This window comes from Peromyscus californicus, unplaced genomic scaffold (assembly GCF_007827085.1).
Source record: "Peromyscus californicus insignis strain IS unplaced genomic scaffold, ASM782708v3 Scaffold_12__1_contigs__length_115047231, whole genome shotgun sequence".
Lineage (NCBI taxonomy): Eukaryota > Metazoa > Chordata > Mammalia > Rodentia > Cricetidae > Peromyscus > Peromyscus californicus.
The window spans coordinates 50,066,612-50,089,313 of NW_026294413.1; the positions used below are offsets into that span (position 1 = coordinate 50,066,612).

Genomic DNA, 22,702 nt, shown 5'->3' on the forward strand with positions numbered 1-22,702 from the left:
GCTCACATGTTCACCTGCCTCTTCCTTACCCTAATAACTAATCCACAGTTCAGCCAACTCCTTTCCTATGTATCTTCAGTGCCTGCCATTAGACCACTCCATCTCTCAATCAGTTTTCTTCATCTCTGGCTACCTTTGCTCTGTTCTTCCTATCTGAGTAACCTTTGGAAAGTAAACTTTCTCAAACAAAAATCCAATCATGTCACTCTCAAAGAAAAAAATCACCCACTGTCTTTACATTGCTTGCAAAATGGAAATCTTTAGGATATTTTGCAAGGAAATTTGCATGACCTTATCCATATTTACTTTTCCTCCATCATGTTTTCCTCTGCTTTCCAGCTATGGTGGTCATACCACAGGGTTACAATGAACCATGCTTCCTTCTACCACAGGACCTTTGCACAGACTGTTCTGCTGGGACTATCTCCTTTATGGTCTTATGGTATTCCCAGCAATTCCTCTTCTTCCTTTAACTCCCAATTCAATGATCTTTTACTCAGAAAAAAATTCCTTGATTTTTTTCATTTTCTCTGTTTTGTTTTGTTTTTAATCTGGAATAAGAATATAGAACCTATGTCTGCTGTTTTCTTGGGGTGAGGGGTGGTGCCCTGGGCAGGTAGTGGAGATAGTTCCTTAGAGTACTTGGGAGTTGGCCTAGATACAAAAACTTTTCAAAGGCCAAGTAGTGCTTCCAATCTGGGTCCCCCAGGCTGGGGAGAGAGGCCAACTGACCATGACCTGCCCGAGAGGTACTAAGCAGCAAACTATGCAGGTGAGGAGTGGGTGGAAGAGGAAGCAGTATCTGGTGCAGGTCCCTGGTGGTCCCATGTATCCCTTTCTCCATGCAACCCAGCTGTTCGTCCAGGGAGCTGATAAGCTCAGGATGTTCCTTGACCAGCGCCCACAACCCTCACAGCTTCTGCATTACCTTTTCCAGTTTCCCAGACTCCTGGGCCCCAGTGAAGATGTCACTGGGAATGGTAGTGATGTCAGTAGCTGTGGAGGTTCCTGGGCAGCTGAAGCTGGCGGGCTGGCTGTAGGATAGCCTGTTATGCCCACTGTTTTCAGATCCTGTTGTTTACTGGGCATCGGCTTCCCCTAGTGAGACAAGGATGGCACTAGCATCCAGCCTGCTCATCCAATCCTCTGCCTCAAGAGCCAACTCAGGCCTGGCTGTGTCCGTGTACAGATCATCATAGTAGAGGTCAGACTTTCTTGGCACAGTCATGACTGTGGGTTGGGCTCACACTTGCACTCATACAGTCTGTAGAACCAGGCAATTTCACACTTGCTGACCTCCAAGTCCCTCTTAGGCATGCCATTCAGACCCCTCTGGGGGTCTTTGCTGGTGAATACATTCAAGAAGTGGATGTAGAGGCACCTGTCTGTGATTTATGGACACTGGAGTCACTCTTGTGGTAGACATAGACCACACTGGTGTCTGGGTCATGAAAGGGCAGTCAGTCCCCATTGCTTGAATCTAGATCCTGCAGCTCCACTTGCTCCTCAAAGTTTTCTGTGCCTCAGAGTGCCAGTTGCCATTCACTCATGCGGCTAAAACTGGTGGTGAATACCTTGCCCTCCACCAGAAAGATGGCCTGGAATTGCCCACTCCTGCTTGGCCATCTTGATCCATCTTGATCCATCTCCTACTTGGCCACCAGGATGTCCCACTGGGGGTGGATGATGCAGATGCTTTTGTCTTGCAAGCTGAGCAGAAGAGGCATCCCTATGTTTCCAGCTGACATAAAAAGTGAAACCAGGGTGCAAGCGATCCAGTTGGGACAGTTTCTCGGCAGTGCCCCGTGGTGGTATTGTGTTCTCCAAAATACTGTGTACCTTAATAAACTTTTCTGGGGTCAGAGAACAGAAAAGCCACAAGATACTTAGGCTAGAAAATGTTAGCACACGCCTTTAATCCTAGCATTCCAGAGACAGAAATCCCTCTGGATCTCTGTGAGTTCAAGGCCACATTGGAAACAGCCAGGCATGGTGACTCACGCCTTTAATCCCAGAAAGCAGCCTTTAATCCCAGGGAGTGGTGGTAGAAAGCAGAAAGGTTTATAAGGCGTGAGGACCAGAAACAAGCATTTGGCCTGGTTAAGCATTTTGGCTGGTTAAGCATTCAGGCTTCTATCAGCAGTTCAGCTGAGAGCCATTGGGATGAGGACACAGAAGCTTCCAGTCTGAGGAAACAGGATCAGCTGAGGAATTGGCAAGGTGAGATAGCTGTGGCTTGTTCTGGTACTCTGACCTTCCAGCATTTACCCCAATAACTGGCCTTGGGTTTAATCTTATTAATAAGAACTGTTAAGATTCATGCTACAGTGCCTATGCTTCAGACAAACACCACATTATTGCAACATGCACTGAGCAGCACAATCCATGATATGGGGTACCAGACAGTGACATGCTCACATGCATGGTGTACTTGCTTAGTCAGGAGGTCAGCCCATTCCCTGGCATCTGCCACACCACGAGTGTGCAGTCCTCTTAGCCACTGGCTATGATTTCATCATTATGGGACACCAGCCAATGTCCAGACAGGCCCCAGGTGCCCACACACTGTTGGGTGGGCCTTCTCAGTGTGACCCATTTTACTTAGAGTGAACACCAAAATGTCCTCTCACCCCACCTTGGTGCTGGGTTCTACAGTCACCAACAACTTGGGGTTGGCTGTACAGACTGTGTTGTGTCTGGTAACATGGGTCATTTGGATGTCCTCATAGCACCAGTCATTCTTGCATTTACCAGAATTTGCTCTGCTGCAACACTTGGAGAATGATGTGTGGCTCACCAAGGACAGCAGGGCTGCAGCAGCGACATCCCCCAGCTCCAGATCCCAACCTCTGGTGTGTGTGTGTGTGTGTGTGTGTGTGTGTGTGTGTGTGTGTGTGTGTGTGCGCGCGCGCGCACTTGCTGTCTTTCTTTCTTTCTTGTCTGTTAACACAGGGTTTCACTGTTACACCTGGCTGGTCTGGAACTGTACAGGCCAGGCTGATCTCCTTCCACTGTTTGCCAATGCTGGGACTACCACCGCACCTGGACTACCTGGATCCAGGGCTTAATGTTGCTTTACAACACTAACCAGTAACTCTAAGGTGGTAGAAGCAGGAATGCTTTGTGCATGCTGTATCTCAAACTCTGGGCACATAGTAGGTCCTTGTACATCGTGGGTGTTCAGTAGCTATTTGTGAACTGAGTGGATAAACAAACTCAACTGTAGCTGGCATTTTCTTTGGACCAGCAACCAGCTCCCAAATAAAGACATGGAGACTTATTTTTAGTTATGAATGCTTGGCCTTAGCTTAGGCTTGTCCCACTAGCTCTTTTAACTTAATTTCACCTGTTTCTATGCATCCATGTTTCACCTGGGGCTTTTTACCTTTCTTTCATTCTGTATGTCCTACTTTCCTGCTTTTTCTGTATCTGGCTGGCTGGTCCCTGGTGCCTCCCTGGTGTCACTTTTCTTTCTTCTTTGAGCCCAAATTCTTCTACCTACTTATTCTCGCTACCTGGAAGTCCCACCTATACCTCCTCCCTCACCATTGGCCATTCCACTTTTTATTAGACCAGTCATGTGCTTTAGGCAGTCAAGATAAAACAGCAACACATCTTTACATAATTGAACAAATGCAACACATCTTTACATAGTTAAACAAATACACCTTTGTATAGTTAAACAAATATTCCACAACACCCAACAACTGCTTCTCCTCTCATAATCTGATAAGTTATCACATGCCCTTTGTGTTAAGTCTCTTCTGCTGTGGAATGATAAGTCAGAGAAAAAGGAAGAGAGAAAAGAGATGATAGGGGTCTAAATTTAAGTTGTGTCATTAAGAAAGAATTAAAACCATCTAAAAGGGAAGTACAAAAGTAAAAAGGCACCCTGTCACAATCTGATCAGTGAGCAGTGTGACATTTCTGTAGGATAATTGGTTGTCATACTGTTCTTCTGTAATTGTAAAACAGAGCCTTGAAGGAATCAATTATCCATGATAAGGATCATGAAACCTGATGATTAACATGCTGAGACCTTTTCTAAACATCCTTATCAAATAGCCGAGCACTTTGTATAGCTACCTCAACATTGGGACCACTGGGAATATTTTATTTTAAAATACAGAAATCTAGCTGCACTCCCTGGCATTTCATTCAGTCACCTTAGAATTGGGATCTGAAAATTTGGACCTGGGGAAGGACGGGAATAATATGAGACAGAATACCTTACAGTTCAGAAAAGTAATGAAATGGGGGCATGTAGAAAGACAGGCATTAGTCTGAAGGGGTATCAACTGGCCAAGTTGGGACAGTTTGAACATTAAAATAGATACCAGTTTTCGATTATTTTCCATTGAATAAAATATACATCTATGTTCCCATACTGTCATACAGAGAGAGAGCAACAATAAGATGATATGGTGACACATTGCCGTACTGGTGCATGTGTAAGTATACAGAGTCGGACCTAGGGTTAGCCGTAAGCTAGATGAAGGAGGTTGTTCAATTTGATGTTGGATGCCATAGGATATGTACATGGCCCCTTTTATTATAAATTCTTGGAGTTGCCATACACAATGATGGATTTCTGCACGGAATTTTCATACATATTTCATTATATTTTGTCCTAATTTGTCCCCCATGCCCAAAGTCCTTCTCCAAGATCCATGCCCATCTCTGGTTGGTTTCTTTCCTCCTCAGATGCACACTAAAGCTTTTGTCTGGTACTCTCTTTATCCTGCCCCCCTTCTGTAGGATATCTTCCTCCTTCTCATGATTACCTTTCCAGTTTGAGCATACACACAAACTACACATGTTTAAGTTCCTATGAGAGAGCACACAGTGTTTATTATTATAGTGATTTCCAGGCCCACACAATTTCTTGCAAATATCATGATTTCATTTTACTTTATAGCTGAATGAAATACTTCATTGTGTACATGTCTCACATTCTTCTGCTGATGGACGTTTTGGCCAGTTCCTTTTCCTGGCAATTATTAATAATGCAGTGATAAATATGGATGAGCAAGTATCTCTGTGGTATACTGACTTAAAGTCCTTCAGATGTGTACCCAGGAACTGCACAGCTTGGTGATATGGAAGTTCTACCTTTAGTGTTTTGAGAAGCATCCATAGTGATTTACACAGCACAGTATTTTTCATAATATCAACCATCAGGGAACAAGGGTTCCTCCTATAGATTTTAGGCAGGAATCATCATTTGTTTCTTAATACTAGTCATTCTAGCCAGAATGAAGAATAATGCCAGGTAAGTTTTAGTTTGCATTTTGTTGATGGCTAAGGATGCTGAATTTCTTGTCAGGTATGTGTTAACCATTGGCGTTTCTTCTTTTAATGACTATCTAATCGAGTGGCCATTTATTAACTGGATGATTTGGTTTGAGAGTGTGCAATTATTCATAAGTTCTAGACATTCATCCTCTATCTGATGTGTAGCTGGCACAGGATATTTCCAGTTCTGTTGACTGTCTCTTCACTTTTGTGATTGCTTCCTTTTCTGTGAAGACACTTTTTAATCTCATGTAAACCCATTTCTCAATTCTTGGGATTATTCCATTTGCTACTATAGTCCTCTTCATAAAGACTTTTGTTGTGGTATATGTATGCACTATGTGAAAATGTATTGCTGTGGTTGGTATAATAAAAAGCTGAATGGCCAATAGCTAAGCAGAAGGTATAAGCATGACTTCTGAGCACAGAGAGAGGAAGTAGAAGAGATAATCGAGGTGCAGGGAGATGACTACAAGACCTGGAAGGAGTCAGACATACAGAATGAAAGAAAGGTAAAAAGACATGAGGCAAAACATAGATCAACATAAATGGGTTAATTTAAGTTATAAAAGCTAGTGGAACAAGCCTAAGCTAAGGCTGAGCTTTTATAATTAATAAGAAGTCTCCATGTTGTTATTTGGGAGCTGAAGGCTCAAAGAAAAATCTGACTAGACATGGTGCCCAATGTGGGGCATGTACACAGAGCCCACTGCTCACAGTGCACAGAGGTGGGGCTCTTTTAAGAGGCCCTGCCGTGTAACAGAGCACTTGAGCAGCTGGCAAGCTAAGTAAAAATGCCTGCAAAAGTGTAGGTACCAACTTCCTAGAGCTAGGGCCATAAAATGCAGCTCTGGGTTAAGCACAGCTCCCAGTTAAATGCAGCTCTCAGGCAGGCCCTTGGGCATAAGGCTCAGCTCTCTCAGGCCTGAGGAAGAGGCAGAGCCAACTACCTAAGTTACAAGAAGAGACTAGCTGCCACTTAGCAATTAAAGGTTTGGCTTACAGTCAGATAATGCTACAGGTGCTCAGTAAAACAGGTCCAGACCACCCCACCACCACCACCACCACCACCACCACCACCACAAAAAAAAAAAAAACCACCCTGGTAACAGTAACCTAGGTTACAGTGTACATAGATGCTTAAGAAAGAAAACAAAATGGGTATAGATAGTCATAGTAAAAAATTTTAAATAGTTTAAAAATAATTAAAGTAAAGTCTTTAAAGAAAGAGTAAAATAACATAAAAAGAATAAGCCATGTAAAGATGAGAAATGCACGGGAAGTCTGGATTCTGTATGGTGTTTTGTTGACTTCAAATTTTTTGAATGCTGATGAGTGAATGGCAGCTGCTGAGAGGCATAGGATTGTAAAAATAATTGCTGAATTAAACCAGCCTAGATATTTTAGGGATGTCTTAACTTTAAAATAAAATACAGAAAATGTATTGCACTGGGGTAGAGGTTATGCTTTTTTTCCCCTACAGGAAATGAAAGGCTCAGAATTTCTTAAAAATTAATACAGACCAAATTTGACTGGGGGAGACCTACTGAAAATCTTGGCTACAGACATAAAGACATAAACCTAGAAAACTACAAGACAGGTGATGTATATTCTGATCCCTTGACATGGAAACATCTATGAGACTGGATGAGACATGATAAATCTTTTTGGTTACAGAGTCCTCATGTCTTACTATTACATGCCATCCTTTTTTTTTTTTTTTAGGTTTTTTGAGACAGGGTTTCTCTGTGTAGCTTTGTGCCTTTCCTGGACTTCACTCTGTAGCCCAGGCTGGCCTTGAACTGGCAGAGATCCACCTGCCTCTGCCTCCCGAGTGCTGGGATTAAAGGCGTGCACCACCACCGCCCGACATGCCATCCTTTTGTATTGCATGGATAAAGGTTTGGGTATACAGTCCAAACAAACTTAAAAAGTTGACAGATGTCTTTTACCTGTTCAGACATAAAATGAAAGAATCATCTTTGTCTGGCTTATGTACAATGCACATTCTATACTTGTGTCAATACAGATATGTATGTTACCTTTGAAAGTTTGTGCATTTTCAGAACAAGGGAACCAGACACCAATAAAAATGGGTGACTCTAGTGATCCAGCCTTTCAGAGTGCCTCTGCTGTAGTTTCCTCAGATTTCTGCATTCAGAACAACTTCAAGGCTGCTAGCTGAAGCGGTTCAGCCTCTCAAACTATTCTAGTCAGGACTTCAGATAAGCGGTGCACTTTCCCATCACACAGAGATGGGACAATAAATGTTATAACCAGTTTTCTTAGGACTTAACTATTATCTCAATTTTTTCAAGATCCCCTGGGGATGCTGTCCCTCCCAGATAACAGAAGCAGTCTAGAGAACACATTATTTAGAGGTGGGGTGGGTGGGTTTTGGTCATTCAGTGGGTTATAGATGTTTGTCATCACTTAGTGGAGATATAGGAATATAGGATTAGTAAAACAACTATTCATCTCAAATATTTTACACTGGTATGAGTTTTTGTATATTGATAAAAATTTAAGGTTATTTTTACTACAACATATATGTTTCTACTCTTGTTTAAGGTATTGTACCCATGCATGTTATTTAAAAATGTGTGTGTTTGTGTGTGTGTATGTGCACACATGCATGCACTCGTGCGTGTTCTTCCTATGTTTTCACTAGTACTGTCAAATCTGCAAATGTTGTACTGAAGTCATTGATGTCCTTTGCCTTGATTTTTGTACAGGGAGAGATATATGGATCTAGTTTCTTCTACCTAATGTCATCTAGTTTGCACAGAAGTAGTTCTTTAAAAGGCCATCTTTTCACCAATATGTGTCTTTGTTGCCTTCCTTAGAGATTCGGTTATGGTGATATTTTATTTGTATTAAAATGTTATTTGTATGTTAATAAATAAAGTTGCCCGGGGGTCAGAGCTATTAGCAAGCCATAGGAAAGTAGGGCAGTGGTGGCATACGCTTGTAATCCCAGCACTTGGTAGGCAGAGCTAGGTAAGTCTCTGTGTGTTCAGGGATACAGCCAGTATTGGATACACATGCCTTTAATTTCAATACCAATCATAGAAAACCTGGAGGCCTATATAGACAGGTCATGTGGTTGGGTTTACAACCAATGAGAAGGCAGAACAGGAACTCTATATAAAGACTTTAACACAGGGGTAGCTCTGGTTCGGAGAGGTAGGACCACCGCAGGAGGAAGGGTAAGGTTTTAGCTCTTAGCTCTGACCTCTTGGCTTTCTTCTTTGCATTGGTTCTGTGTTTCTTATTTAATAAGAAGGTTGTTTACATCTACATTCAGTGGATATAATGGCATGGATTTATTCCTGGGTCTATTCTATTCTATTCCTGTTCTCTCTGTTTTTGTACCAGTGTCACTCTGCTTTGGTTACTATGCTCCATAATCTCCATAATGTAATTTGAGATTAGGCATTTGATACTTCCAGCATTGTTATGACTATGAAGGATTGCCTTAGCTATTCAGGAACTTTTCTGCTTTAGATTTTTTTTCGAGTATATGAAGACTATCGTTGTGACTGTGATTGAGATTCCACTGAATCTGTAGATCACTTTCAGCAAGGTAGCCATTTCCATAACATTAATTCTCCCAATCCAAGAGCATGGAAGGTCTTTCCATCTTCTACTGCCTTTCTACTTTCATCGTTTTGAAGTTTTCCCTGTAGAAGGATTTGCCCTACTTAATTAGGTTTATTTCTTGGTATTTTATTTATTATTAAGCAATAATGAATGGAACTTTTTCTTGATTTGTTTCTTGGCATGTTCATTATTTGTGCATAGAAAAGCTACTGATTTTTGTGTTTTGATTTTGTATCCTGATGTGATGAATATGTTTCTCATTTGTAAGAATTTTCCATTGAAGTCTTCAGAGTTTTAAGTATAGGATCACTGCAATTTGGAAAAAGTTGACTTCTTTCCTTGTTTCCTTTTATTTCTTTCCCATCTTAATGTTCTAGTTAAGACTTCAAGCACTATATTAAATGAGAGTGGAAAGAGAATGCATCCTTAATTCATTTCAGAGTTTGGAGAAAATTCTCTCAGTTTTTCCTTTTTAAATATAATGTTGGATATAGGTTAATTTCATATAGCTTTTATTAAGTTGAAGTATATGCCTTCTATTCTTGCTTTATTTAGAGATTATTTCATGAAGAGATATTAAATATCACTTAAGGCTATTTTTGCATCAATTGATATAATCACATGATTCCTATCTTTAATCTATTTGTATGCTGAATTATACTTAAAGATTTGTATATGTTGAGCAAACTTTGCACCCTGAAAGGAAACAACCTGGCCACAGCATATACTCTTAATATGTTCTTGAACTTGATTTGCAATTATTTATTGAGAATTGTTACATCTATTATCATCAGGAGAATGGATAGTTTTGTTGTGTCCTTATTAGGCTGTGGTATCAAGGTAATAGCTTCATAGAATGAGTTTGGTAACAGTCAAACATGAGGATTACATATGTAATCCTAGCCCATGGGAGATGGGAGGAAGGGAAGTCAGGATTCAAAATTGTCCCTAGCCTACATATTCTAAATACTTATCCTTACGTACACAGAGAAATATAGCTCTCATCCCTCATCAAAGCAGCTTCTTTTTGCAGCAGACACCATTACAGAAAGCCTTAACATGTCAAAATGTAGAGAACACTGACCACAAGGTACTTGTCTTCATCTGATACATCGGCAATCAAACCCCCTATAGCTAAGGCTCAGGTGAAGTCCTGGAAGAGGGGATGGGGAAATTGTAAGATCCAGAGGCCCAGGACATCTACTGTGAGATAATGTCTTCTGGAAAAAAGTGACTTCTGAGAAAGGAAACTATCCTCTCCAAAGGATGAGCCTCCCAAATGACTATCCAGTTCAAAGTGTTCAACCCTACAATAATTTGCACACAAGCCATAGTAAATGGAATCAGCATGTTGTATGCATAAATTTATGCAAACATACAGTAATAATAATAATAATAGTAGTAATAACAATAAAGAGGGCATTAATTTGTGAGGGAGTGGGTGGGACAGGGCATAGATTGAAGGGAGGGGACATGAGAAGAGTTGGAGAGAAGAATGGGAAGGAGAGAAGTGATGTGATATTTTAATTGCAAAAAAGGAAGACATGAAGTGGAAGGGGGCAGGAAAGAGGAGGTGGATCTGATAGGAATTGGGGTGGGTATGATCAAAATATACTGTGTGCAAATTTAAAAAAATAATAATATATGAAGAACATTGTCCTCAGCTCTACAGCAAGTTAGAAGTTAGCTTGGGCTATGTAAGACTATGTCTCAAATAAACATTAAAAACAAACAGGCAACAACGTATAAAATAATTTGGTGGTGTTTCTTTCCTTTCCATTCTCCAGAAGAATTGGGGAACATTAGTGGCAAGTCCTCTCTGAAAGTCTGGCAGCAGTCAGAGCTGAAGCCCCCATTCACAGACTCTCCTTTGTTAGGAGATCTCTTATCACTCTTCCCAGGTGGCTGCTTGTTATAGGACCTGATTTTGCTGGCATTATCTTCTTACTCAATTTTGAGTCATATGTGTCTAAGAGTTCACCAATTTCTTCCAGAATTTTCAGTGTTCAAAAAGTACTCTCTTGCTGGCCCTGAGGTCCTAAGAGCCAGAGAGCTTTCCCTGCTCCCCAACAGCTGTATAACACTTAGGAGAGCAGGTTCTGCACCTCATCCGGGCAGTACAATAAAGCCAACCCTGTTGGCAGAGGTGTAGGCAAGCCAGCCCGTAGGTTGCGAGCATGGGAGAGCTGTCCCCACTACTCATCTGTTTTGTGGCAGCATGGGTGGGGGAGAGATGTAGCCCCTCTCTGCCCCCATCAATGCCTGAGGCAGATGGGAGAACTGTCCCTGCCCCCACCAGCTGCAACACTTGGGAAAGCAGGCCCTGCACATCACCTGGGCAGCACAGTAGAGCCCACCCTGTTGGTGGAGATGTGAGTGAGCCAGCCCCAAAGTTGTAAGCATGGGAGAGCTGTCCCCATTACTCCTCTGTCTTGAGGCAGCATGGGTGGGAAAGACATGCCCCCCCATCAATGCCAGAGGGAGGCGGGAGAGCTGGCCCTGGGGTCATAAGAGTAGGAGAGCTGGCCCTGCCCCTCACCAGCTGTAACACTCAGGAAAGCAGGCCTTGCACCTCGCCTGGGCATCACAGGAGAGCTGGCCCTGGAAGTGTAGGTATGGGAGAATCGACCCTGAGGATATAAAAGTTGGAGAACTGGCCTCACCTCTTGCTTATCACTGCAAGGGGTGAACTAGTCAGGGCAATGCTGGAGAGGCCAGCCCACCATGGTGGTGAAGAGAAGGGAAAGCAGGCTGACCAACCCTACAACTACCCAGTCCTAGAACCAGGCTTATGTGTTGGCCCACCTCAACATCCACCCCATCTGTGATCTGCTGGAGCATGTGGGGGAGTAGGGGGAGGGGGGGCGGTCAGTCCTGTGGATCCAGGGCAGCAGGATCTTCATGACACAGGGCAGCAATAGGATGCATAGGAAGAGTCCCAGTGAGGGCCCAGCGTTGATGTATAGAAGAGACCAGAAGCCTCAAACCAGATTGATAAATACCTGCATGTAAAAAGGAAGGAAGGAAGGAAAGAAGAAAGAAAGGAAGAAAGAAAGAAAGAAAGAAAGAAAGAAAGAAAGAAAGAAAGAAAGAAAGAAAGAAAGAAAGAAAGAAAGAAAGAAAGGCACTTTCTTATTATCCTCAGGAATTCAGTGGATTCTGTTGTCACCCCTCATTTTTATTTATAATTTTATTAATTTGAGTATTCTTTCTCTCATATTGTGCAGGGATTTGGCAATCTTATTTCTTACAAAGAACTAACTCTAGGTCAATGCATTTGTTTTTTTCACTCTCTATATCATTAATTTCTGTCTGATTTTTATTATTTATTGCTACTTGCTGCTTTGGGATTTGGATTCTTGCTGGGTTTTTTTTTAAAAACATTTAAGTGTATGAATCAGTTATTTACTTGAGATTGCTCTGGTTTGTCTATGTTAACAGAGTTTCCTGTTAGAACTTCCTTGGCTGTACCCTTGAGGTTTTTGTGTTTTTATTTTCATTCTTCTGGTTTTCTCACCCTTTGAAGGTTCTTTCCTTTACATTGCTAACTTCCCTGTCGGGTCCTGGATTGAGTTTGTCTGCTCCTGTCCTCTTTCGAGACACTGGTCATTTTTACCAAAAAAAGAAACCTAAATCATCATCTGGAATTTTACCTTTCAGTATATTTGATATCAGTAGTGGGACATTGTGATTTTATGGAGGAGTCATTCTTCCCCTTCCAAGCTTCTCATGCTTTTTTGTGGAGATTTGCATGAGTGTTGGTTTGGATACATCTTCCAATTTTTTCTGTTTCTTCTTATTGAGCAGCCTATTCTTGAAGCTTTGAAAAACAAACTTAATTCCCTTGCCCAAAAACTACTCACGCTGTTGCTATCAATGTTGTTGGTTTGTTTGGTTCTTGTTTTTGTTTTTTTGGTTCACTGATAACAATAGAGTTGGCTTTCCTTTTCATTTATGACATTTCTTCAACTTTAGAGTATGTCTGAATCATGCAAATAGTCTTTAAAGTCTTCTCCATAAATGACTTATTATTTTTAGGAGAAAAAAACAGTAAGTATGCAGTGGAGAAAGCAGACAAAACCTTTCTGGGTAATCACAATTAACAGCATCAATGAGGCAGAAGAGTACTATTAAACATCTTCAAGTGACACTTTGCAAAAGACACACATCCCTTTTGTAGGATTTGCCCAAGCATTACATAGCCTGAATCCAACTAAGATGAAATATTCAATATGGCCTATATTTTTCAAAAGTATAAACTCAACAAAAGGATTTTAAAAAAGACTAAGAAAATATTCTAGATTAAAGAAGACTAAAAAGACAGGAAAATTAAATATAACAGTTTTAGACTAGGTCTTGGGCTAGAGGAAATAGAAAGGATGCTGTAGGGCATTAGAGAAACAACAGGTCAGGATGAAATAGAATTAAACCCTAGATAGTGATCAATTTTAAACTGTTACAACTTGAGAGCTATATTGTAATAACCTTAATGAGGATCTTTATCTTACAGAGAGGAGATAAATATGGAAGAAATACTTAAAACTATTAAATCTTAATAAAATGCAGAGTTCCATATATTGTTACAGTATTTTTGCAGATTTAAAAATTATTTCAAAATATAAAGACTTTTTGTTCACATCCCTCAGTAAACTGTGTATGTGCCCATGTGTGAAGGTGCATGCTCCTGTGCACAGACCTGTGGAGGTGAGAGGTCAATGTCTGGTATCTTTTTCATCACTTTATGCCTTTATTTTTGAGACAGGGTCGACCACTCATTGACCTGACACTCAAGAACTGTCTATACTGACTGGCCAACAAACCCCCCAAATTCTCTTGTCTCCACCTCCCAGCACTGGAATTATAAACACATGCCACCATGCTCTGTTTTTTTCCTGGGTGTGGGGATCTTAACTCAGGATCTACTGCTTTTCTAACAAGCATTTCACCTGCTGAACTATACTCCTAGTACGCTTAGTGGTTCTTATGACTGGCATTTGGAGGTCACAAAACAAGTGCGAATGTTACCTTGAGAAACCTAATATGATTTTTTCTCATCTTCTGTCCTATTATCTTTATAATAGGCTTTGATATAATTATAATAGTCACTATGTTGTCCAGAGCTATAATCCAGATATAAACCAGCTAAGAATGATCATAGGTATTAACTATAGAGAATGACTGGCATATATTTATAATTAAGTTTTCGCATTAAACTTGCCATGCAATTACTTGTCTCAACTTCCGCAGTTTTTTTTAAGATAATTACATGTGCAGTAATGATCTGCCTGTATGCTTATTCATCAAGACCAGAAATTAATGACTGTAAAACAGAAAACTCAAATTCCATGGAAACTCATGCATTTTTATTGCTTCCTTTGTATTCCTTTCTCACTAGTGATAAGACATTGAAACAAAAGATTTCTGGAGACTCTGACTAATGGAATCATAATAAGATTCTTCGTTTTAATAACTACATTATTTTTAATACTTGCTGTGTGCCAGAAGTTCTGTCAAGCACATCCCTGCGATATCAGGAAGTAGCAGCTGCTGCTGATGTATGTAACTAGAAACATCAAAGGTTCCTGCAGTTTGCTAGAATGTTATAACTCCCTCACACTCCTGGCCCACACAAGTCAGCAATGAGTTTCTGCTCCTGAGTAGCTCATCTTTAAACATTAGTTTCTATGGCAAAGGTGGGGGGTGGATCTTTTGAGAGTGCCATGATAGCTCTGATTTCCACTCTTAATGCATTTACCAGATCAAGTCATACGGCCTCGCCCAGCCAAGGAAGATCTAGAACACACATCGCTAACATGGGCTTGAGCAGCATGCATCTCCTTCTAGTGACTACAAAAATCTACATTAAGCCATTTCTCCCTATCTCTGCCTGCTGGCACAAAGAAATAGTAACTTTCATCATTCTCATTTTATAGATTAAAAAAAAACAAAAAGGCTTACAGGAATTCAGGAAATTGCCCACACTTAGATCATATGTGTACCCAAATCTGTGTACCTAATGATTGGGATCCTATCCCCTAAGCTTTGCTACCTACATGCTTATCCTCCTCCCTCAGCACAGGCTCTGAAATAGAGTTATGAGGACCTTCACTCAGAAGTCTGTGGACTCACAGGGCAATGGACGGACAGCTGTACTTGGGAGAGAAAAATACCCACTAACAACAGCTAGCTATAATTACCCAGGTTATGTGCCCTCTTTTCTCCACAATGGCCAATGTGTCCCTCAGGTGACACCTAGAGTTGATACCTACTGCCAGGATAGCTTTATCTGAAAGGTATCTTTGCCTCAGCTGCTCTTTCAGACAAGCACATTGGAGTCTCAGCTGGCAGATTCTTCCCCACGTGCTGACCACGCTGACTTTCTGATGTTTGGATACAACTAAGTTGCCTTTGTACCGGGGGCCTATTTACACCTTACAATTATATAATCCAGGCTTTGTCGGTTCTTTTTAGCTAATCTTGCCAAAGAACTTCCTTCCACTTTTTAATTAGTCATCCAGTGACTAAATACTTTGTGTTCTCCCCAAATTCATATACTGATTCTGCTATGAAAGGTGCTTGAAGGTGGAGACTTTGGGACTTGATCGGGTCAGGAGGGTGAAGCCAACATGTATAAGATTAGTGACCTTATGGGAGTGACTTCATGGAATTCTGTCTTCTTCTTTCCTCCATATGAAAACACATGGGGAAGTTTTCAGTTTATATATTAGAATTGAATTATGCTGGTACCTTGATCTAGACTTCCAGCCTCTAGGACTATAAGAAATAAGTTTCAGTGTCCACATGCTACCCACTTTATAATACGTTGTTATAGAAGCCTGAATTATGATGGCCAATACTGCTTGGTGAACCACTCTACATGAAAATACACACACACACACACACACACACACACACACACACACACACACACACCCAGCACAGGTAGATAGAGCAGTCAGTAAACATTGCCCAACCCAAATGGAGATCTGCAAAGTCACATGGTAAAAAGTTGGAACTAATATTATTTCCATAAGGAGAACAAGTAATTGGGTCAATAAGCCAGACTTTGATACACTCCCACTTCCCTGCAGACAACAGCAATAAAAGAAAACAGAAGAAGAAGTGGCTGAGGAATAAGTTTGATTGGCATTTCTTACCCTATCTCTTCACCACAAAAACTGTCCCTATCAAGGTTACTTCATTCAGATATGTATAATCAAGTACCCGGCTATGACCCTTGTAGCAGCATCAGTTACACACTCTCATGCTATGCCACCTTCTTTATCCTTTTACTTCCTCACTGTGACACTGATTAAAACCATCAGACTGTAATTCTAAGGAATCAGAGTGAAGGCATGGAGTTATAAGTTACAGATCACTTAAGTATTTTCTAAAATGGAGGGGAAGATATATACATGCATATACATATATACATACATGCATACATATATACATATACACACAAGCACATACATGCCTGTGTCTACATATATATATATATATATATATATATATATATATATATATATACAAATACATACTTGTCTACACAAACACACAAGTTCAAGTTCATAAACCTACAGACCTAGGGGATTTGGTGGTACCATTATGCTTTATTTTAGTTAATACTAAATCAGATTGAGGTCAGCATTTCAGACTCATCTTGGCAGGAAGTTTTACAGACATTCTCTGTTCCCCTCAGCCTTCTTTCCCCTCTGCATGTATGCCCTTGTCCCACTTGCAATAGCACATTAATCCTTCCAGGCTCAGGGGCTCCCTCCCATGTGAGGATTTACCTAGCAACGTCTTTATTACCCACAGCCAAATGATCTGTGTTCCTACTTGTCACAAATTTTGACTTTTAGTGGATTTATTAGCAATAGTCATAGAATTGCTTATTAATACATGTTTTCATTCCATTAAAATCTGAAAATTCAAAAGGAACTTATGAGATACCATTATAGCATGTTATATATACAGATAATATAATAACCTTACAGCTAAATTCTCCCTTGGTAAGGGGACAATTAATAAAAGCATAAGTTACTCTCCAGAGTTGACGTTGCCAATTCAAAAGTGAATTTAGCTCTAATCAGGTAAGTGAAAGATTTGTATGATAAAACTTTAAGACACTGAAGAAAGAAATTGAAGAAGAAATCAGAAGATGGAAAGATCTCCCCTGCTCATGGATCTGTAGAATTAATAGAGTAAAAAAAAACATCCTACCAAAAGCAACCTATAGATTCAGTGCAATCCCCATCAAAATTCCAACACAATTCTTCACAGATCTTCAAAGGACAATTTTCAGCTTCATATGGAAACACACACACACACATACACACACATACACACACACACACACACACACACACACACACACACACACACACACACACACACACACAATCAGGATAGCTAAAATAATCCTGAATAATAGAATTGTTTGGTATCACCATCTCTGGCCTCCAATTGTACTATAAAGGTATAGTAATAAAAACAGTATTATACGGGCACAAAAACAGACACGTTGATCAATGGAATCGAATCAAAGGCTCAGGAATAAATCCACACACCCATGGACATCAAATTTTTTTCAAAAAGAAGCCAGAAATACACACTGGAGGAAAAAGTCACTTCTTCAACAAATAGTGCTGTTCAAACTGGATAGCTGTATCTAGCAGAATCCAAATAGATCCATACTTATCACTCTGCACAAAACACAACTCCAAATGGATCAAAGTAAAAATAAAAACAGATACACTAAATCTGATATACAAGAAAGTGGGAATAGCCCTGAATGCATTGGCACAGGGAAAGACTTTCTTAAAAGAACACTGTTGGCCCAGGAGCTAAGATCAACAATTAATAAATGGGACCTCATGAAACTGAGAAGTTTCTGCCCAGCAAATGACACAGTCACTCAAAGTGGCAGCCTACAGAATGAGAAAAGGTGTTTATTAACTACACATCAATATAGGGCAATATTCAAAATACCTAAAGAACTCAAAAAACTGGATATCAAGAAAACAACCTAATTAAAAATGGGGCGCAAATCTAGACAAAGTTTTCAAAAGAAGAAACTCAAATGAGTAAGAAACACTTTAAAAATGCTCAACATCCTTAAGCCATCAGGAAAATGCAAATCATAGTACTTTGAGATTTCATCTTACTCCCATCAGAGTGGCAAAGAACAATAAAACAAATGACAGCTCGTACAGGCAAGGATGTGGAGTAAGGGATTTAAACACTCATCCATTGCTAGTGTGAGTGCAAACGTGTACAACTACTATGGAAAACAGCGTGGTTGTTCCTCAGAATGATGCTAATTGATCAATCTCAAGATCCTGATATATCACTCTTGGGCATATGCCCAAAGGATCCCCTCATCCTATCCTATTACAGAGGCACTTGCTCAACCATGTTCATTGCTGCTCTATTCATAATGGCCAGAAATTGGAAACAACCTAGATATCCCTCAGCAGATGAATGGACAAAGAAAATGTGGTACATTTACACAATGGAATATTACTCAATTGTTTTTAAAAAATAAAATCATGAAACACACAGATAAATGGATGGAAATAAAAAAAAATCATCCTGAATGAGGTAGCCCAGACCCAGAAAGACAAATATGGTATGCATTTTCTTACAGGTGGATGTTAGCTGTGGAGTCTACAATAAGCAGGCTACAATCCATAGGACCACAGAGGTTAGGCATAGAGTAAGGAACTAGGAGGAATGGATAGAGCTCCCTAGGAAGGGCAAATAGATAATTATGGATGGATGTGGAGGGAGGTAATGGAACTGGATGATCAAGCAGGCAGGATGGAATAAAGCATGGAATACAAGGAGAGACAGCTAAAATAAGGACCACTTGAGTGGTAGTATGAAAAGCTAATACTGTAGAAGCTTCCTAAAATATATTTTAAAGGTGACGTAAATGAAATTACTAAATAATGGAGGAGACATGGCCCCAACTGGACATCTCTTGACACTAAATGAAGCTTCCAATATCAGGGAAGGGTTACATCTAATTGAGTTATTGACCAAAGGAGTCCTGTGGGAATCCCCAAACAACCCAGGTTACTGCCAAGACTATAAGTTGTCTCCATAAACTTTCAGCAAGGCTCCATTGCTGAAGACAATACCAAGTCATTGAACAGAAAGGGGGCGGATCTGGATAGGAGGGAAGGTAAGGAAAAACTGAGGGTAGTTAGAGGAAGGGGAAACTGTAATCAGCTATATATAGTGTGTGTATATATATATATATATATATATTATAGAAAAAATCTATTTTCAATAAATAAAAAATAAATAGTACATGAAACACTTTATTCAGACACTTGGGCAAAGGCTAGGGAGGTCCATGCTGTCTGTAGTCCTTACAGGGCAAATCTTGAAAGTCTACCCATCACTGAAAGGACATAAAAAGTTTTAATACTGGACTCAAACTTGTGGTGATATTGTGTCCCCCAATATATTGTGCATCCTAATAAACTTATCTGGGGTCAGAGAACAGAATAGCCACTAAATAGACATAGAGGCAAGAAAAATGGTGGCACACACACCTTTAATCTTAGCATTCCAGAGGCAGAGATCCATCCAGATCTCTGAGAGTTCAAGGCCACACTGGAAACAGCCAGACATGGTGACACACACCTTTAATCCCAGGAAGTGATGGCAGGAAGCAGAAAGGTATATAAGACCTGAGGACCAGGAACTAGAAGCTTTTAAGTTTTGAGGCTTTTAGCAGGAGTTCAGCTGAGATCCATTCGGGTGAGGACTCAGAAGCTTTCAGCCTGAAGATTCATGGAAACAGGATCCAATGAGAAGTTGGCAAGGTGAGGTTAGCTGTGGCTTGTTCTGCTTCTCTGATCTTTTAGAATTCACCCCAATAGCTGCCACTGAGTCTTTTTTTTATTAATAAGACTGTTTAAGATTCATGTTACACAAACTGATAAGATTCAGATTATACTTGAAATGTTGTATCAGGTTAGAACCCTAAAAAATGTCTCTAAGGAACTTTCCAAATGAAATTCTGGTGCAAATACTGTATTAAAACAATTTTAAATTTTTTAAAAGGTTAATTAAGCCAAATACTGAATTAAAACAATTAGACAAGTCCTTTGTGATCACATCTCAGTAATTAGTGGTCCTGAAGAGAAGACCACAAAAGGTGCTGATTGGCAGAGAAGTGGGACCAGTCAACTCCAAGGATCCCCTGGGTCTGCAAAGGATACAGCCAGAAGCCCCCAAATGATTCACATTCGTTGTATTTGGCTTGTGTCAGATTCCACATTCAGGCTCAAATGGACAAGGGTGGTATCAGAGTCCTGTTTGTTCAAAGAATGACTTTTCAATTTTCAAGAATATGGAAGAAAATGGGAAACAATTCATGAAGAAGAAATGTGTGCCTCTGTGTACTCCTTCTCCAAATGTAACCACGGCAGAGGCTGTGGAGAACAGTTGTCATAAAGATCTGTTCTTCACCAAAATCAAAACGTAAGCTATGAGCACATTAGCCCATGGGCCCCTTACTCCAACTGAGCCACTTAACAGAGCCAGGCTTATTCAAGTCTTGTTCACAGATCTGATAGGGAGTGCTTCCGACTTTTGGCCCATATTCTAAAGCTATAGATGTAGTTTTCATAAATGGTTCACAGAAGCCCACTTCTCCTCCAGAATGTATATGCCTTGGTCACCCTCTCGATCAGACAACTGTGCCACCTCCCACACTTTATCAAGCACCTCCAGTGTCAGAAGCCACCAGCCCTCTCATGTCACTGACACTGAGAAAGCTGCCCTTTGCTCATGGGGGCTGTGTGTGTTTATTTTAGTTCAGAGAAAACTATCATTAGACCACAAAGCTGAAGTTCCTTCCCTCCTCCTCCTCCCCCTCCTCCTTCTCCTCCTCCTCCTCCCCCTCCTCCCTTTTCCCCTCCTCCCTGCTGTTGCCCCTGGTTCTAAAGGTCCTCTCTGGGTTTGAGGGCATGTCTTTCCAAGCCACCTTCCATGCCTTTATTTGCAGGCATGTTCTGCTTGGAAATGTATTATTTATTTTGGAGAGAATTTTTTAATTTTTCACAAATGGTTCAATGCTGTCACTGACTCTAAATCAGTGCCAACTCTACCCCTGTTGGTAAATGCAGAGCCAGTCTGTTTAACCTGAAGCTGCATGATTTTCATCCTCTGGAGGGAAAAAAAAAAAAAGGGTTCATTGTGGTTTTTTTCCTCCAAGGATGGCACTTCAACTTTGGCAATCACAAAGAATCAAATAATAGCTTTCAAATGTCTCTTCTCCATGAGTACAGGATTCCTCTAGAATGGTAACCCCAAAGTAAGATAACAATCCTAGCACATCATCTCCAGAACTTCACTAAGTATAGCTGCATTGTTCTTTTTAAGGTCAGTGAATTACTGACCCACTAGCAGTGTGATGGCCCCTCTCGCCCATATCCTGTCAGTATTTGTGATCATCCAAGGTAAGAACCTTTTGCAAACTAGACTGTGAAAAGACTCCAACTGTCAGCTGAGTTTGATTTCTCTAATTTCTAGTCAAAATGAGCATCGTTCCTATACGCCGTGATTTTAGTTTTCCCTTCTGAAGTTCCCATCTGATGCATGTCATCTTTTGCTTTCCTTGTTTTTTTTTTTTTTCCTTGCAGGCTTTCTGATATTGTTTTTAATATCCTGGCTGAAAATACAGTGTTCATTATGGACTTTACAAAAACCTTATAGAGCTTATTAGAAATTTGTTAACTATCTCCATAGCTCACTTTCTTAAACAAAATCTTGTATATATAAACAAATTCACTAATCTCCCTTTTACTAATATTTAATATCTAATATTTACTGCACTGTCTACATTGGGGCTTTATTCACAAATCATGAAGGATTCTAAAGCCAGGAAGTCTCTTTAGCAGTAGCTCATCTAAGATGCTGTAGACCAAAAGAGCCACAGATAGTGTAAGCAAGCTGTGTTCTGATAAAACAGGCAGACAGCTCCCCAGATACATAGCTGGTGCCTGGTAGGTTAATTTAGGGAGAAATAGTGTCTTTTTTTCTTTATTAAGAAATATTTTATTCATTTTACCAATCACAGGTCCCCCTCTCATCCTTCCTCCTCGCTCCCCCCAGCCTTTCACCCCAACCCACCCCCATCCCCTCCTCCGAAAAGGTAAGGCCTCCCAAATAGTGTCTTAAACTGTGAACTGTTGCTCTGTTCTTTACAAGTTGATACGTAATGTTCTTTGATCAACATCTGAAAATGTATACCCCCAAAGAATTGCTGAATTTTTCCTTCCATAATTTCTGTGTGCCACACTGTTAATACTGCAGCACAATGATGCCAATGACAAGGTTCATGCTCAAGAACCATGTGATGGAGTTATACGAAAAAAAACACTTTTTAACTCATTATAATGTTTTAAGTAAGTTTACAAAGTAAACTTTTTGTATTGGGCCTCATTCATAGACATCCCAGGCCACACGCAGCCCCATGTGGCCCATGGGCCACAGGTTAGGATACATACCTTAAGGTGGCTTGCTATTTTGGGTGTGTTAACTGTTGGTTATTCTTACTGTGAATGGCATCTTATTTTAACACTACAATTTTATTTGACTGTTGGTAGCTTAGGAAAATTCTACTTATTTTATAGCTTGATGTATCTAAAAGTCTTAAATTTTTTTATTGCAACTGTTCTTTCTGCAATTCCTTTGAGTTTTATATGTCAATCAAGATAGGACATACAAGTCATATTTTTCTGAGATTTCTAAGTATTGTGTCTTTTTATTGTCTTAGGTA

At 40.3% G+C, this 22,702-nt stretch overlaps 1 pseudogene; it reads right to left on the reverse strand.

Annotated features, from left to right (window-relative positions):
* Nucleotides 1-571: 571 nt before the first annotated feature.
* Nucleotides 572-22,702, reverse strand: part of LOC128107878 (coronin-1B-like) — a 44,682-nt pseudogene continuing 22,551 nt past the window's right edge.